The 17,042-nt window shown below is 39.9% G+C and overlaps 1 long non-coding RNA gene across 1 annotated transcript; it reads right to left on the bottom strand.

Moving 5' to 3' along the window:
* Positions 1-1,570: 1,570 nt before the first annotated feature.
* LOC127515019 (uncharacterized) lies at positions 1,571-16,039 on the bottom strand. Its single transcript, XR_007930752.1, has 2 exons — positions 15,915-16,039; positions 1,571-1,999 (listed from the first exon to the last, which is right to left on the bottom strand). It is a non-coding gene; the product is annotated as an uncharacterized LOC127515019 (long non-coding RNA).
* Between the last annotated feature and the right edge of the window lie 1,003 nt (positions 16,040-17,042).

Raw genomic sequence — 17,042 nt, 5'->3', positions numbered from 1 at the left:
TTGACTGTATACTGATACTTCCAGTTCAAAAGATCAAAGGCTTTTTTGTGTATCTTGTAAACCCTATTGCTTAAAATAATTAATTGGTTTGAGTAGGGTAAACTTAAATGAAACAAATTATTTCAATAAAATTAACTTATGAGTATTTAGAACTTTCTTTTTCTTTTGAGTTCACAAAACTGACACATTTTAAGTAATCTGAATTGTTTCTTTGTTTTAAGTTTTATGAACTTGTTTCTTTTAATTAAGACAAACTTAAATTTAATGGAAACTGGGCTAGGATTTCTTTTTCCCAGCATGCTTTGCCATGACACTCGAAAGGGAGAGTAAATGCTAAAATTAAGTGTTATATGATTTTTTTTTTTTTTTTTTTTGTGCAAGTTTAATGTTAAGTGGGAGATTTAGTGATTAATGTTTTGCTGTTTGTTTTGCTTCTATATTGTCGTACTCATTCAGCAATTGCTATGCTATGCTAATGCTATCAAAGCATTGTGTTACCAATGAGCAAGTTAGCATTTACTGAATTAGCTAGTTAAAGCTAGCCAAGTTTCTGCTACTAAAAATATTTAAGTTGAGATTACATGATAATTTTAAGTTAAATTGTTAAGAGCAATTAAAATGTATGAGTACAAAATAATAATCTGCCAGTTCTGCTTACTTAAACCTTGAATTTCTTAACTTAAACATTTTGATGTAACTGATTACCTCAATTTTTTTGAGTTTTGCCAAGTTATTCAGGCTTACAGTGCAAAGTTGATGCACTGCAGGGTCTGGATCAGATTCAAAATTCATGAACGATATGAGGAGTAAACCAATGAGAGCACAAATTTATAACAAAAGCTCTGGTGGGAGTTTTTTTATTTATTTATTTTTTGTAATTTGAGGTGGAACAAGAAAGATGAAAGATTAGTCTTTCACCTCATCTCAGTAATTGGTCAGTTAATTATGTGAGCTCACATTGTGATAAATTATGCATGCTTGTTTTATTCTTATTGATAGTCCCTATTGTTTTTCCCCATACCCAAATTATATTTCTTTTTTAGTTCCCAGGTCTGTTCATTGCCCTCATTTAGCCTTTTTAAATTTCATTGTGAAACTGTGATTGTCTTGTTTGACTGATCATTATGCATATTTAATGAACTGATGGGACTATCGAAACTGAACTCAGTCACAATTGAGCATCTGTGTTTCTTTGGCTGTCCCTGAGGGAAATAACAATTTGCATATGTATTTGATGTTTTTATCCAGCTAGGGAAAACATTTCTTAGCTGGACAGCAGACCCCCATTGCTTCCAGCTGCCTTGCCATGCTGAGAGAATAAGTAAGAGATAGATTTAGTTTTAAGGACAGATAAGTAGACAAACATTCATTCCTACCACAGCTGTCCTCAAAGGAAACCTGATTTAAACATACTGACCAATAGTATGTGGTAAACACTCATTGTGCTGTGTGATAAATACTCAGTTCTGTGACTAATGGCCAGATGCAATTTTCAGACTTTTTCACAGAAAAGTCACTTGTTCTCTACTCTATATATAGCAAAACAACAAACACATCTCAGTCAATTCAATTAAATTCAATTCACATTTATTTGTATAGCGCTTTTCACAATACATATTGTGAAAAGCAGCTTTACAAAAAATGCACGTTTCTACCATTTAGAGTAATCTGTTATTCAGAGGTGACTGTGTCCAAGTAATGTCCATATGTCAGAAATGTAGAATTCTAAAATAATTCAAATCATGTAGTTAGCTAACATCATGTAATCATTTATGCAGAAAAAAATGAGCTCATTAAAACAATTATTACAAGTTGTGATCATAATGATTACAATTACAATATATAGAAAATTTGGCAGTGGTGCATGTTGATTCGGAGTTGGCGTCATCTGAAGTCCTCACATGGGGTTGGCGTCATCTCTTCACAGGTGTTTCGTCATCTGAAGTCTTCGTAAGAGGCTGGATCCAAACTGGAGCTGGTGTAATCTCTAGTTAGAATCCTGAGAAATAGAAAACAAATGGAAAATAATTAGCATACTTGCTGATCATAACATTTTAAAAAAATAGATAGTCAAGCACATTTGATCTGATATAACTAGAGTGCAAGGTTATGAGATGCATTATGTGAATGCTTGGCTAAAGAGATGTGTCTTTAATCCAGATTTAATCCAGCCCCGAACATTATCAGGAAGGCTTTTCCAGAGTTTAGGAGCCAAATGTGAAAGTCATGAAGAAAAAAATATTCTCATTCATCTGAAGATTCCATAAAATCCAAAGGTACTGACATTCCAAAAAATGGGGAAATATAGGAAAATATCCCATTTTTAGGAAAAGGACATTTCTAAATTTCAATTGACAGACAGAATGACTGACTGACTGACTGACTGACTGGTTGGTTAGCTGGTTGGTTAGTTGATTGGTTGGTTGGTTGGTTGGAGGTTAAGGTTGATTGATTTTTCAATCAATCGATTGATTGATTGATTGATTGATTGATTGATTGATTGATTGATTGAAAAATCAATCAACCTTAACTTCGTTGTACCCTAAATTCCCATTCAGTTTCCCTTCAAAGGAAAAAAAAAAAGATAATAGATAAGTTAAACATCTGAACTTATACACTGTATTTTGAAAAAAAAAAAAGGATATATATTTACATGGTGATTTGAATAATAATTAGTTAATACTGAAGTTAACATCCTTCCAGTCTTGGTTACCCAACCCGCAATAACTTCTGTGAATGGTCACTGTCTATGTTCTTCATTGCATTGATCAGATAGCTACTTACCAATATCCTGTTGGGCTGCAAATTTGATTGATTTAACTGAGAAAAAATAATACTGAAAGTTAAATTACATTAAAGAAAGGGAATGTTAACACAAAAAAATGTGTATGTGTAAAAAGTCAACTAATGTTAAAGGCATGTCCAAAAGGACAGAGAGTTTAACACTAACAATAAATTTAATATGACTGTAATGATGTACAATGGGCCTGCAGCATATCACAAATTATATGAGGGACCCAGAATATGTTTTGCATGAGATTTGTTGGACCAGGACACAGTGAAGATGTTGTTTCCCATACAAGATGACAAACATCTCAGAGTTGATTATTAAATTAAGTTTAAATTAAGTTTTAAATTGCAGATAGGCAGTTACCTCAATAACTGCGTCGATGTGGGGCTTGGCCCAGGCTTTGGAACAAATCTTTACTTAAAGAGAAGCAAACAGATTTCACTGGATACAACTGCTGCATCGTATTTCGAGTTTAAAGGGAAAGTTCACCCAAAAATGAAAATTCTGTCATCATTTACTCCCCCTCAAGTTGTTCCAAACCTGTATAAATTTATTTGCTCTGCTGTACACAAAGGAAGATATTTGGAAGAATGTTTGTAACCAAGCAGACCCCCCACCCCCCCACCCCTTTCCTACTATGGCAGTCACTGGGGGGCGAGATGCTTGGAATCAAACATTCTTCCAAATATCTTCCTTTGTGTACAGCAGAACAAAGAAATGTATGCAGGTTTGATTATTAGTTATGGTGAACCTGAATAGAGATGGTAAATAAGGGAAGCATCCAAAATATCCAGTGCTGTGGAGGCTTCATGAACAGGCTACATACTAGCGCAAAAGAAACATCTCTTCCATTGACGTCCTTGATCTGTTCTCATCATTGTCAATTTATACTCATTTTCAAAACCGGAAAATATGTGGAATGTGCCACCTATAAAAACCTTCTCAAATCTCTCACTTTGTTAACAGTTCAAACATTCACTGAGTGCTATTACCATAAAATCAGCACTTTTCTGTTAGAAGATGTCAGCATTTATTGGGATGTGTGCAACAAACTGACGCATGAGATCCTTTTATTAGTCTCTTGACTTTCATCTTCCTTCATCTGTGGAGTTATTCTTCATGCACATTAATGGAGGATGTGTTTGATGTCCGTTAGGTATCTCAGCTTATGATCAGCAAAATCAGTGACCTTTGCTGTGCTCAGAGAAATTGTGATGTACAATAAAAGGCATTACGTTATGCAGGCTTTCACTGGAGGAAGAACTGATATGGGAATGTCATGGCAAAAGAATCAATCATTTAATCAATGTCATTTTATATATATATATATATATATATATATATATATATATATATATACACGCTAATTATTCACAAAGTTCTGTCATGAAACTATAGATGTCACAGGCAGATAGATTCTTAACTCATCCCACTAGCAATCACATCGTTCTCTACATTCCGCAGTTGACTGTTTGGTTCTCAACATTCAAATACTTGGTCAGTGTTTGCTGCAGAAGTTTGCAGCATGCTTCCAGAAACCCTTCACCTTCCCCAGATCCAGCTGGATCTGATGCGGGTAATATCATGCATGCTATTTGTGCAGCAGCAGTATGTCTTACATGCTCACAGCAGCATGTCTGTGTATATACTGGCAGTGGCAAGTCTCCATACTGCTCTACAGCAGCAGAAATAACAGCAGCATCAGCAGCACAGCAGATCTATTCCGCCAAGACCAAATACATTAACATTGTCATCCATTACCATGCTAAACGTTCTGAGAGTTGTCATGATAGCAATACTGTAAATGCCACAATTTAATAAAAAAATATTTTTCAAATTGAAAATATTTTTTGTTTAATTAAACATTTAAACATGTCAAAATATATTAAAAGATATACTTCAAAAGTCAAAGACAATACATTTCTTATCTTAAAATATCAATAATATCTATAAAATCACCAAGGCTGCATTTATTTAATAAAAGAAATAAAAATAAAAAATAGTAAAAACAGTAATACTGTGAAATATTTGTCACAAGTAGGCTACACCGGTTCTTCCTCACTGCTGCTCTCCCTCACTCACACCAAAGAGTATAGAACCCAAGAGGCGACACTTTGATACTTTGATACTTGGGTAACAGCCACTAGATGGCGCTCCGGTAGCGTGGCCGCCTTTATGGGGTGAAAATACCAACTGGACCATAGAATCCTTCACATATCTTACGCACCCAAAATCGGCGAATTTCACTGCCAAATCAGAAGCGCAATAGAACAGTTTTTTAAATTAAGTCACCAGTAAATTGTATGGCTCCTACAGTAAATGTTGTATTGTCTTATATATGTTTTATTTTACCAGTTGTGGAATCCAACCATTCATCCATCTGAGGTAACGTAGTTAGCCTACTTTGAGTATTTCCATTTTATGCAACTTTACACATTTATTAATAGTAAATTAATAATTAATAAATTTAAGATCATCATGTTTGCAGCGAACAATATATTTCAGGAGTAATAGTAATAGTATCTAGGTCTGAATTGAAATATATGCCTATATATTGTACGTTTTAATGGATCACACTACAAATATAATGATCTTATAATACATGATGCATTGCTGTTGTTATAATACAGAAGGGGACAGCGAATGCAGGTAATAGTGTTTATTGAACAACCAGATGAGTGACAGAGTGCAGGTAAGTAATGGCAGGTAAATACAATGGCAGATATGGATGAAGAACTGATACTTGTCTTTGTGTTGCAGGAATGGAAGACGGATGACAGACTTGGAACTGGAGCAGACACAGATGAACTCACGCAGGATGAGGAGACAAGGAGGAGACGAGGGAACACACAGGAGACAGGTAAGTATCTTCGGTGGAGTCCTTGAGGTGAGCAAACAGGTAAGACCATGTGCAAACAAGACCGGACAGTGTCTGAGTGAGAGCGTGAGTCTTTTGTGCTGCTGTTGATGAGGGTGCTGATGGGCTGCAGGTGTGCGTAATTAAAACTCTGGTGATGGCGTGCGCTGTGTCTGTGTGAGGGTAGAGCCTGGCGTGTCTGTGCTCCTGAGGGCCGTGGACCCCGACGTCGTGGTGGTCGGCCTCTGCCACGGGGTGCTGGTCTCTCTGGATGAGTGGCATGGACAGTTTCAAGCAGGCTGGGGTCGAGTATATCATTCCTCGGGACCCATGAGCGTTCCTCAGGGACCGTAGCCCTCCCAGTCCACGAGGTACTCCAGAAGACCACCACGGCGCCGGGAGTCCAAGATGTCACGAACCAGGTAGGCAGCACCATCGTCCACGATGAGAGGAAGGGGGGGTTCCTCGGCTGCGCCAGGCTCTGTGGAAACAGAAACGGAAGGATGGTGAGGTTTTAATAATGAGACGTGGAATGTGGGGTGAATTTTATACTCCGGTGGGAGCTGGAGCTGGTAGGTGACGGGGTTGATCTGCCGAAGGATGGTGAAGGGGCCAATGAACCTGGAACTCAGTTTCCTACAGGGCAGGCGCATCCTGATATCTCTTGTCGACAGCCAAACCTTCTGTCCTGGCTGGTAGTTTGGAGCATTGGAGTGTCGAAGGTTGGCTGTCATCCTGCGCCTGTGTAGGGCCCGTTGGAGCTGATGGTGCGCGGAGTCCCAGACCCTCTCGCTCTCTCGGAACCAGTAGTCGACCGCTGGCACATCCGAGGGTTCCCCTGACCAGGGGAACAGTGGGGGTTAGTAACCGAGTACGCACTGGAACGGGGTGAGTCCGGTGGTAGGCTGCCACAGGGAGTTTTGGGCGTACTCGGCCCAACCCAGGAACTGGTTCCAAGAGTCCTGGTGGCCGTGACAGAAGGTACGAAGGAAGCGTCCAGCCTCTTGGATCTTCCGCTCCATCTGCCCGATCATCTGTGGGTGGTATCCTGAGGAGAGGCTGACGCTCACACCTAGGAGTGCGAAGAAGGCCTTCCAGACCCTGGAGATAAACTGTGGTCCTCTATCTGACACGATGTCCTCAGGAATTCCATAATATCTGAAGATATGGTTAAACATAAGTTCAGCAGTCTCCATGGCTGTGGGCAGTCCCCTTTAAGGAATCAGACGACATGACTTAGAAAATCTGTCAACAACCACCAATATGCAGGTACAATTGTCAGAGGCAGGAAGATCAGTGATGAAATCGACCCCTAGGTGTGACCAAGGACGATTGGGAATGGGCAGAGGTTGGAGTTTTCTGGAGGGAAGATGCCGTGGACTCTTAGAGATGGCGCATTCCTTACATCCCTGCACGTACCTCCTGACGTCCGATGCCATGTTCGGCCACCAGAAGCGTTGTTTAAGCAACGAGAGGGTTTCATTGACCCCAGGGTGGCCAGTGCCCAGTGATGTGTGAGATGCGTGAATGAGGGGAGTGCGCTGTGTCCGGGTGACGTAGAGCAAACCTGGGGGGCAACCCGACGGAGCGTTGGTGGAGGCATTGGACTCGGTAAGTGTTTCTTCAGACCAGACGATGGGGTTAACAAAGAGTTTCTCCGACAGAATGGGTTCCGGGGTTTCAGGGCTCTCATCAGGACCATGGATACGAGAGAGGGCGTCGGCTTTTACATTTTTGGATCCTGGGCGATAAGAGATGGAGAAATTGAAACGGGTGAAAAACAGAGCCCATCGTGCTTGGCGCGGGTTTAGTTATTTTGCATCTCGAAGATATTCCAGGTTCTTGTGGTCAGTTAGCACGACAAACGGATGTTTGGCTCCTTCGAGCCAATGCCTCCACTCCTCGAGGGCTAGCTTGATGGCAAGAAGCTCCCTATTCCCGATGTCATAATTGATCTCTGCCGGGTTGAGTTTGCAGGAGAAGAAGGCGCATGGGTGTAGTCTACTTGGATTCCCCTGCTGCTGTGACCTGGTGACAGTACCGCTCCCACTCCGGTGGTCGAGGCGTCGACCTCCATGACGAAAGGTTTTTCTGGGTCCGGATGCACCAGGAGGGGAGCGGTGGTGAAGGCTTCCTTTAGTGTCTCGAAGGCTTGGGTGGCGGCTGGGGTCCAGGACAGAGACTTGGGCTTACTGCGCAGGAGGTTGGTGAGTGGAGTGAAATGATACTGTATCCTTGAATGAAACGTCGATAGAAGTTACCGAACCCAAGGAATCTTTGAAGTTCTTTTATGGTTGTGGGAATGGGTCAGTCCTTGAGAGCTGATACCTTCCTCTCGTCCATCCGGATGCCACTGCGATCGATGTAGTACCCAAGGAACTGCACTGAGGGCTGGTGGAAGGTACATTTCTCCACTTTGAGGAACAGGTGGAACTCCCTCAGGCGTTGCAGGACCTCCGCAACGTGGTGGAGATGGTCGGCCATGCTCCGGGAGTAAATCAGAATGTCGTCGATGTAGACCAGGACTGACTTGTGTAGGAACTCCCGGAGCACCTCATGGATGAAATCCTGGAATACGGAGGGGGCGTTGACAAGTCCATACGGCATGACAAAGTACTCGTAGTGGCCAGTAGGGGTCACAAATGCTGTCTTCCACTCGTCCCCCTCACGTATCCGGATGAGGTTATACGCGCTGCGGAGGTCCAACTTGGTGAACACAGTGGCACCTCGGAGATGTTCTAGGGCAGATGGGACGAGAGGAAGTGGGTAACGGAACTTCACAGTGATTTTATTTAATGCTCTGTAATCAATGCAGGGCCGCAAGCCTCCATCCTTCTTCGCCACGAAGAAAAAGCTGGAAGCAGCAGGGGAAGTAGACGGGCGGATGTAACCATGTGACAGAGCCTCTTGTATGTATTCCTCCATGGCCTTGTTCTATGGGATGGACAGGGAATAGATCTTTCCTTGGGGCACTGGCTCACCAGGAAGCAGATCAATAGCACAGTCCCATGGCCGGTGTGGAGTCAGCGTGGAGGCTTTCTTGGGGCAGAAGACATCACTGAAGTGGGAGTAACACTGGGGAAAGTCCACTGAACGGTTCTCTAGGGGGCTTTCTATGGACGTAGCACAGACTGGTAATTCTTCGGAACAAGGAGAGCTTGGAACGGGAAACTCAGGAAAACAATCCAGGAAACAGTTGTCACCCCACTTCAGGATTTCCCCAGTCTTCCATGAAATGACTGGGTTGTGCTGCTCCAACCACGGGCGCCCTAAGATCACGTCAGCGGTGGATTCCTCCAGAACCAGCAGATGGAGTTGTTCAACATGGAGGATGCCGACCTGAAGTTGGATCGGGCCTGCGCTGAAGCGCACTTGTCTTTGGCTGAGGGGCCTTCCAGTTACCGAGTGGATCTGGTAAGTCGACGGCGTGGCTGTTGTCTGGAGCTTAAGCTGGCGGCAGAGGGCGCCGGAGATTAAATTGCCGGCTGACACAGAATCAAGGAGGACACTGACTGGAAGAGACAAACCGGCAGCAGTAAGGTTGGTAAGTGGTTTTATCTTATTAATAGAGGGAATAATCACACTTACCATGGGACGAGCTGGGCGAGTGGGGCATTCAGAGATGTAATGCCCAGATAAACCACAATACAAGCATAAATTCTGGGTCAGCCGTATCTGCCGCTCAGCCGTAGACAGACGAGTATTTTCTATTTGCATGGGTTCGCTGGCTGGTTCTGGGAGCTAACGGATTCTGGTCGGCGGAGTGAGGATGGGAATAATGGCTGGCCCTGGTGCTCTTCGAGACACGACTGCATACGAGTGGCGAATCTAATGGAGAGTTGAATGAAGCGTTTAAGCCCGATGGTATCCTCGTATGCAGCGAGATGCAACAGCACGCGTGGATCTAGCCCTTGACGATATGTGGTGATAAGGGCCTGCTCGTTCCATCCGCTAGCTGCAGCAAGGGTTCTGAATTGGAGAGCATAGTCGTTAATAGTCATTGAACCTTGTTTCAACTGGTATAACTGCTCACCGATAGATGAATCCCAAGCGGATTTTCCAAAGACTTCTTTGAAGTGAGCGATGAAACTGGAGAGAGACTGGGTAATGGGATTCTTCTGGGACCAGAGCGGTTCAGCCCAGCGAAGCGCCTTGCCATCTAGTTGAGAGATTATAAATGCTGCCTTAGTGTTGTCGTCAGGATACAGGTGCGGTTGCATCTCCAGGACCAGCGAACACTGCAGGAGGAATCCGTCGCTGAACCAGAGAAGGGCGCCGGTTTGGACTGGCGACGGCAGGTGGTGAGGAAGAAACGGTGGTGGATGCGGAAGTGCTCGCTGGTAAAGATGCGGGTGGAGTGGCCGGTGAGTGCTCGGCGCAAAGCGTCCACGAGCTCTTGGAATGGATCCGGGGTGCTCATACTGGTGTTCAGCGGTGTTGGTCCGGTCAGGTGTGCGTGATTAAAACTCTGGTGATGACGTGTGCTGTGTCTGTGAGGGTAGAGCCTGGCGTGTCTGTGACAGCTGTGTCCTTTATCGCATATCGCCCACTTTTGGACACTTTTGCTTTAACGGACATTAGACAACACTGCAAAATCAAGCTGTTATATTCATATTATTGTCCAACATTCCCAATTTTTTTTAAATTGTATATGTTGGTATTAATTTAGTGTTTATAATGCTAATACTTGAACTTCAAAGAATTTTAACCCAAACTGACTGGGTTTCTAGAGAGCAAAGGTTTTGTGAAAAAAGTGGAAGACTAAAACACAAAGTCTGTAAAATAAACTGTTAAAAGGATTTGATAATCACTAGTGATAGTATTTTATTCTGTGTTGTCATCATTCAGGTTGGATTTCAGCTTTAATGTACGTTTTTTTCAACAAAGCAGCTGATATTGCCATAGAAACTAGTGGACTGCCGACTCGCTTTCACCACAAAATGGCGGAAGCGCAGGGCGGCTGCTGGGCGTCGGTGTTGCAGTGGAACATTCTATTGAGTGTCGCTTCTTGTTAGTGTATATTCTTTGCTCACACTCAAATCTACAATTCCCAGCATTCCTCCTGCTCATCACCTGCACATCCTCAACCATCGTCTGCACCTGCACCTAGTCAGCACCCTCATCAAGAGCACTGTAGAGCACACACTTCTCACTTCCTCTTTGTCTGGTCTCCCATGTGGACGATGACTCAAATCCTGAAAGACTTTACCTGTTCTTCAGTGACGATTACCTCTATGACTCTCCTTCAATCTTAGTGTTTCCTTCGTGTTCTTCAGCGTCTCCTTTGAACCCTCACCACTTGCTCCACTTACCTCTCCCCAGATCCTGGGTAGTGTGTGCTCAGCAATCAGTCTATTCACTCCTGTGCTTCCTCAAGAAACCTGGTAAAAGAGAAAATATTCTCTATATCTGCATTACTTATCTGTATATTCTCATTATCCATCTGCGCAATAAAATACCTGTCTGGTTCACTAAACTCTGTCTCTGAGTCTGGTATCCCATTACAAACTTAATATAATTGTTTTCTATTTTAATAAATTTAAAAAAGTAATTTATTCCTGTGATAGCAAAGCTGAATTTTCAGCATCATTACTCCAGTCTTCAGTGTCACATGATCCTTCAGAAATCATAATAATATGCTTATTTGCTGCTCAAGAAACATTTCTTATTATTATCAATGTTGAAAAGTTTTTGCTGCTTAACATTTTTGTGGAAACAATGATACTATTCAAACATTTGTGGTAAGATTAGAAAGACACAAAAGATAACTTAATTTGGTAACTTGTGTGCTGTCTGAGAGGTGGCTTTCTGTGTGTGCACTTCAGGTGTGCACAGAAACAATCTATCACAGTGTGCGAGTTCTCTTTTGCAGTGTCTTGTGCTTAAATGGCTTAAAATCTTTTGAAATGTTTTAAATGACAAGACTTAAAAACATGAGAAAGTGATAAACTTTCATGAGGAAGCAGCACTAGCCTGATCATTCAGATGATTATGATTATAGTTTTAGGGGGACTGAGATGACAGATGGGGGGGCTAAGAGAAAGGCCCCCTAAAAAGGGCCTATCCACCCCCCACCCCCCACCCACCTGCCATTTCCACAAAAATTTTAAAGGGTTAGTTCACCCAAAAATGAAAATTCTGTCATTAATTACGTTGTTCCAAAGCTACTAAAGACGTATTTAAAACAGTTCATGTGACTACAGTGGTTCAACCTTAATGTTATGAAGCGACGACAATACTTTTTGTGCACCAAAAAAAAAAAAAAAAAAATTATGACTTTATGACAATATCTAGTGATGGGCGATTTCAAAACACTGCTTCATGAAGCTTCAAAGCTTTACAAATCTTTTGTTTCGATTCAGTGGTTCGGTGCATGTATCAAACTGCCAAAGTCACGCCCCCCAGTGGTGAACCATTGAAATTTCGAAACACTTATCATGTAACAAAGCTTTGTTTACTGAAATCACGTGACTTTGGTGCTTCGAATCCCTCATTCGAAACAAAAGATTCGTAAAGCTTCATGAAGCAATGTTTTGAAATCGGCCATCACTAGATATTGTCATAAAGTCGTTATTTTGGGGTTTTTTTTGGTGCACAAAAAGTATTCTTGTCGCTTCCTAACATTAAGGTTGAACCACTGTAGTCACATGAACTGTTTTAAATATGTCTATAGTAGCTTTCTGGGCATTGAAAGTGTTCATTTTCCTGCTGGCAATGCAGGCCTCACTGAGCCATTGGATTTTATGAAAAGTATCTTAATTTGTGTTCCCAAGATGAATGAAGGTCTTACGGGTGTAGAACAACATGAGGGTGAGTAATTAATGACAGAATTTTCATTTTTGGGTGAACTAACCCTTTAAGCAGCAAAAACTTTTTCAACATTGAAAATAAGAAATGTTACCCAAGCACCAAATCAGAATATTAGAATGATTTCTGGAGGATCATTTGACACTGAAGATGGAAAAATAATGTTGAAAATTCACCTTTGCCATCACAGGATATGCTTCACAATATTACTGTTTTTACTGTATTTTTGATTAAAAAAAAAAAAAAAATGCATTGCATAAGAGACTTCTTTCAAAAACATAATAAATAAAATATTTTATATACATATATATACACACACACACACACACACACACATATATATATATATTAAGTAACTAAACCTTATTAAAAATATATTTTTATAAATATATTTTAGAATCCGTATTAGCAGTATATATTTTGAAATATACTTTTTTAAAGAAAAAAACAAACAAGAATGTAGGCTGTAGCCATAAAAACCTGTGCAAATTATATGTTAGCTCTAATTGCATATTGTTCAACTTCAGGTTCATATTTATAGCCTTCACATCCTATTTTTTTTTTTTTCCCCCACCACCTGTGCCCAAGAGGCTGTGCAGCATGTGTTCACTTTGTCGTTGACAGAGCTTCATTTGACAGTAGGGTATAATTGAGCCACTGGCCTTTCACTTATTAGGTTGATCCCAACAAAGTGACATTAGAAGGGCCACTACCTCCTATTACAGTTCACTAATTTGATTCCTGTAATACAGACACATGCACACCTGACATTCACACACACACACATTTCTGATAGAAAACCTAGAGGACAATAACAGTCGTGTGCTTTCACAAAGCAGTGTAAAAAGCAAGGACGACAAAAACATCTATAGTGCTGTAAAACATGCATTCAATAAGACCAGCAAGGCTGAATGTCAATTAATGTGTATGAAGCCATTCACTAGGTAAAATGTAATTACTATCTTGTGTGTTTAATTATTAGATGCATGCTTGAAAGGATATCAGTGATGTCTTATGCATGAAGTGCAAATGGTGTCATGGTAACACAAGGTAATTGTCCATAAATGATACGTTCTTGTGGAGTTGCAGAGAAGTTTGTTTACTCAAGCTGGGTGAATAAACTGGAAAAAACAAACTACCAAATACTTGCAATACTCCTTTGCTTGAAATAATTATACAAATGTATATAGCAATTGTAGAAGACATTGTACCTGTGGTACGCATATGTGTAGGTGTGCTTTTATAAATCATTTTGTTGTCAACTTGTTTTTTTTTCCTGTGCTGCATAAAATTTCTCATGGAACAGATGATGATGTTGATAATGACTGTGCATCTGTATTCACTTCCCAATGGTGATAAATAACTATATGCTGATTGAAATTTATGGAATGCATTTAATTTTACTTTCCTTGGTTCTGCTTTGTACTGTTTGGAAAATTACACATATTATATACTGTATGTTCAACAGCAGATGATTTGTTAACAAAATGAATTACAAGAATTAAAGTAGCTGAGAATACACAACTTTCATCTGTTTGCTCCACCAACGAACATAGTTTTAAACAAAGCCACAGCAAAATCAACTGTTGAGTAATGAAATAAATGAATTGGTTGAATGAATGGTTTAAAAAGAGAGTCACCTAGTAACCATATAACTTACAGAAAGTCTATTTTTCTAAATAAATTAATCAAAACGGTACACAAAACAGCGCTTAGTACCAAATATTACCATGGCAAAAACCATTACATGTTTTTTTTGTTGTTGTTGTTTTTGTTTTTTTGGACATGTACCACAGGCACTGTAAATGCCATTTTCTATATATGATAATCATCAGTACCATGTTGTTGTTGTTTTGCTTTTTTAACATGGTATTCTTTGAACCACCTTGAACTAACATATAAATATCACAATATACATGAAAATGGTAACACATTAGACTATTTTTAGAAAAATCCAACAAGTGCTTTTGTTTTGTTCATGTTTTGTCTTGACAGTAAATACTTCTTGAATTTGGTTCATTATTTTAATCAATCACTTTATCTGCTCATTATACTCTGTTATACTCCGTTTTTGTCTCCCTTAACTGATGTTAAACTTTATAGTACATGCTGTAGGTGTTGTGACAACTTGATCCAGTCTTCTATATATTTTTACAATTCCTCACATATTATGGCAGTGGTATAATGTAAATAAAAATTACAAAATTTACATTATTTTGCACCAAGTGTTTTCTAGATCATCGCCTAACACCCAATTATATTGCATGTAATTTGGTAGTAAAACATAAAGTGTTGCACATTTTATTGGTGCCGAGATAAGTATGTGTATTTTGTAAAATGTTTGCAAATTTGCAAATGCTTTTTATCACTTGATTAGAAACACTAAATTCTGCTGTGTTACATAGTGACTACTAAACAGACATTTTTAAAGTATAAAGTAGGCCTACCCTGTTGAAAAAAAAAACAAACAAAAAAAACAGCGTATGCTGGTTAGGTATGTTTTGAAGCATGGCAGCTAGTTTGAGCTGGTTTAAGCTGGTCCTGAGCTGGAGCTAGTTGCTTAGGACCAGCTTAGGACCAGCACTTGACTATCTTAAACCAGCTCATGACCAACTAAGGACCAGCATAAACCAGTTTAAACCAGATGCCATGCTTCAAAACATACCTAACTAGCATATGCTGTTTTTTTTTTCAACAGGGTATAGAAAAGCAAAATGTGGATGAATTCAGGTTTATTGGGACATTTTTCCCAGTCATCTCAAAAAGTTGGGCAAAAGTGTCCCAATCAACCTGAATTCACCCTAAATAAAGATCTGTAAAAACTTTACTTGCATTTTTTGCAACACTGTCTTGTAAGATTGTCCCACTGTGTAATTAAATGTTCAATACACACTTGTGGTCTTCACGCCCACTTGAACACTTGGGTTAAATACATGAAATGTCATGTAAGTAGGCAAGTGGCCAAATCCAAAGACTGCAATTGTGGGTACTGGGACAGGCTCAAACAGTGGAAAGTCCAAGGGCTGATGGACGCTCAGCCAATCAAATTTAAAGAATGGACCTAAATGTTTACTTTATATATATATACTGTAATGTAACCAAAAACATAAAATTGTGTAATACTCTGGTTGCTTTACAATAGTTGGCTGCATCTAATATTATTTGTAGGCATTATTTTTATTATTATTATTTTTTTTCTTATGACTTAATATGCACAAATAAAAAGATAGAAGATCTTATTGCTAGCAAACTAATGATTGTTAATGTATTTTTTTTATGTTATTATACTGATTATTACAGATTAAAGTAATTAAACCTTCAAAATTATATTTACTTCGCTCTATTTCTGCCTAACGGATTTAGAATATTTCCTCTGCTGTGACTGATCAGGGTAAAAAGAAATTAATGACTTATATGGTTAAGAATGAAAATTGAAACAAGTAAACATGCACATCATACCTTCTCATCCTTCCTCCTATACATGATTTTTTTTCCAAAGCTGTTGACATAGCACAAAGGCAAGATCCTGTTTCTGTGTACCACTCTCAATTACACCAACACAGTGGCCATTGTCTAAAGCAAACCTTTGCACATCAGTATTTGCACATACCAGGTGTGCAGTGTAGAAAGAGTCATGCTCATTAATGATTGCTTTCTCCATATAACCTTTGTTATGCAACCCGTTTCCTTGATTCTAACCTTCGCATTTCAGAGGAGGTTCTGTAGCCTACTGACCACAACAGCCTTGGCAAATAATAAGGGAGAGTTGTTGTGTTCAACATATTGAGAGTTTAATGAGGTTTTCATCCTGGGTTTTGTTTTGAGACCTTGAAACAGGTTATTAAATGAATCACAGTCTTGTATAGCCAGACGTTTGAATTGTGGCATAAAATCTGGTCCTCCTTCCAACCAATTCTGGCCAAGTTTTCAATTTTTAGTTGAAAACAGTGTCACGTAAACATCCCCAGACTCTTTTAGGATTGCCTGAGTGTATTCATGTTCCAGGTCAGATTTTTATACTGTGTTTATTTAAGTAAATTAAGCTTTCGTGCATGGATTGATCGTTTAAAATTGACTAAATTTTCTCTTTTTGAGAGTCACAATCCCCTCTGGGTCCCCTAGAGCCCTAAAGCCATAGATCTCTTGTCTAAACAGAATTAGCCCAAGAAAATCTGCCTTGTTGTCCATGAGATGTGTGATAGAATCAGAAACATCCATATCAGATTTTACTCATAACTAATGCTTTAGTGTCCCAGCAGCCGTGCATATAGGAACCTAACTGACAGTGATATGTGAATGGAATATCTTCTAATGGCCTATAGCACAACCTTTGTGGTTTCCCTGGAGACTTCTTTTTATTAAAGAGTTAGTTCACCCAAAAATGAACATAATGTCATTAATTACTCACCCTCATGCCATTCCACACCCGTAAGACCTTCGTTCATCTTCGGAACGCAAATTAAGATATTTTTGATGAAATCCGATGGCTCAGTGAGGCCTGCATAGCCAGCAATGACACTTCCTCTCTCAAGATCCATAAATGTACTAAAAACATATTTAAATCAGTTCATGTGAGTTCAGTGGTTC

The sequence above is a fragment of the Ctenopharyngodon idella genome, chromosome 6 (genome assembly GCF_019924925.1).
Source record: "Ctenopharyngodon idella isolate HZGC_01 chromosome 6, HZGC01, whole genome shotgun sequence".
Taxonomy (NCBI): Eukaryota; Metazoa; Chordata; class Actinopteri; order Cypriniformes; family Xenocyprididae; genus Ctenopharyngodon; species Ctenopharyngodon idella.
This window is presented reverse-complemented; position numbering and strand designations above follow the sequence as displayed.